A 2,500-nucleotide genomic window follows, 5' to 3' on the forward strand; every position below is an offset into this window, starting at 1 on the left:
TTTATCCTCGGTTCAATAAAAATTGTCCACCCATTTTTCCTAACAAGTTTAACTAGTTCTTCTGCAATCCTATTGTGTCTTTTAATCCGCATGTTTTTAACATACGGACACCATCCAGAGATATGAGCCAATGTCTCTGAGGTTTCATTACACCTCCTGCAAGATTTCACATTAAACGGCCTTCCATGCGACAAGGATGCCCTTGTCGGAAACAGATTAGTCCTCAGTAATAACGAATTAATCACCTTCGATGACTTCATGTATTGGATCTTCTTTAACCAATTATTCGAGATACTGTCATTTTTATAATAGTGGGCGCCAGCTCCTTGGCATGGGAGGGCTATCCATCTATCCACTTCTGTTCGCCTCCAATTGCCATAGTTGGCACTACTAAACTCTTCCAGTTCATCTCCACTATCCTCTTCGACAGTATTATTTTCTCCCGTTTGTTGATTAATGTTAGGATTCCAAATAGACTCCAATCTTTTTACTTTACTTAATTTTCGCATTTTTTCCGCTATACTTTCCCCCTCGAATTGAAACGAGGCATGTATAATTTCATCCGAGGATTTGTAAAGCGTCCCATATTTCCTCATAATAGAGATTGGGATAAAGGTTGCCAATCTGTTCAGGGAAAGGCCGCCATCACGACATCTGGCGTATAAAACTCCATCGGTGATTGATTGCGGGAGATGTAATATTTCTTTAACAGTATTTTTGATTATATTATCTAACTTGTTTAGGTAATTTATGGAAGATTCTGATAAAATTAAGTAATAATACATCCTGGGTATAAAATAAGTTTTTAAAATCTCAAATTTTTGCACCGGTTTTAGGGGGGATAATTTTAAATTACTAATCCATTTATTCAATTGATTTTCCCAATCTGATTGGCTAACACCAATCCATGGGTCTATTTTAGCACCTAAGTATTTGTCTGTGTGCCCTGGATCAATAAATTGAATATTCTCATCATTTAGCTTCCAGTTTACCGTATCGTTATAAATAATAGTCTTATTTTTAACACTAAAATAAAAACCCTTAGTTTTTTTAGTATTAACCTCCATTCCCGTGTTATTACAAAACCTCTCTACAAGTTTTAAATTGTACTTCATTCCCTCATAAGTATCGCTAATTAATGCAATGTCATCTGCGAAAGCTAGAGTAGCGCAGTGACAGCTTTTACCATCTTGTCCTAACATAACTCCTTTCTGCCTATCCTCGATGGTCGCGATAAGCGGGTCCATCACTATGTTAAAAAGAATCGGTGACAAAGCGTCCCCTTGCTTGACACCCCGTAAAATATTGATTCTTTCAGTTTTACAATTAAAACCTTCGATTTGCGTAAAATTATTATCATACAAATTCGTTATTAATTTAATAAATAAAATCGGGAAATGGAGTCTTCTAAGAGCTGTTAAAATAAGTTTATGACCGACTGTGTCGAAAGCTTTTGCAAGGTCAACAAAGACCACTGCAAGTTCTTTCTTCCTTTTCTTTGATCCCTTAATGATGTTTTCTAGGATTTTAATATTCTCCTCACATCCTTGCACGCCGGTCATAAAACCCTTTTGCCTTTTATTTAGACTAATTACTTTATTAACCCTCCCTGCTATTATTTTAGTAAATAATCTTAAAATAATGGGACCAATTGTTATAGGCCTCCAATTATTAATATCCTTTAATTCTTCTTCTCCATTTACCTTGGGGATTAGTACGGTTCTACTAAGTTTCATATTGTCTGGAATTTTCCCAGTTTTGATCCAGATTGTATAGAGCCTTGGTAACAAAGTATTATCTTTATTGAAAATATTAATTAAATCTTTTAAGGTCATCTCATCAGGCCCGGCCGCGGTATCGACGTCTGTCGCCTTAATGGCCTGATCAACATCGTCTACCGTTATCGGGCCCAATAGGATCACCTCCTCTGATTCCTCAATTCTTTTCTCGTACTTCACAAATCCTCTTAAATTATTCTTCTCATTTGCCCTAGAGAGTCTAATTTTATAACATTCTTCTAACTCTATTTTACTCAAGGGACATTTACTTTTAGTTGGAGCCCCCATTAGGGTTCTTGCCAAATGTTGTCTATTCCTTTTATAAAGGATTTGCGTTTCCTTGAACCTTCCTTTCTTCGTACTATACCTTTTTTTAGCGTTATTCACTTTACCTCTCTTTCCTCTCTCACTATTCTTTACCTTTATTCCTCTTTTCTTATTCCCTTCCCTAGATATTACCCCTTTATTTTCCTTTCCTATTTTCATCATAATTTTTTCCATAATAATCTCGTATTCCATAAATTTATCTTTCTTTTTACCTAATTCCTCTTCAACTATTTTAATTAGATCCCCCAGTGATTTTTCACTGTGGACTAACTTCTCTATTCTATCCTTATCCTCTTGAGTAATACTCTCAAGTGGCTTTCCCACATTATCTATCCTTTCCGTCTCTACCTCCTTATTATCTACATCTTCATTCACACTAGTGTTATTAATTATTA

At 35.5% G+C, this 2,500-nt stretch overlaps 1 pseudogene; it reads right to left on the reverse strand.

Moving 5' to 3' along the window:
* The window catches only part of LOC140472524 (28S ribosomal RNA), an 8,506-nt pseudogene that overhangs the window by 1,933 nt on the left and 4,073 nt on the right, over window positions 1-2,500 (reverse strand).

This window comes from Chiloscyllium punctatum, unplaced genomic scaffold (genome assembly GCF_047496795.1).
Source record: "Chiloscyllium punctatum isolate Juve2018m unplaced genomic scaffold, sChiPun1.3 scaffold_354, whole genome shotgun sequence".
In the NCBI taxonomy this organism is placed as follows: domain Eukaryota; kingdom Metazoa; phylum Chordata; class Chondrichthyes; order Orectolobiformes; family Hemiscylliidae; genus Chiloscyllium; species Chiloscyllium punctatum.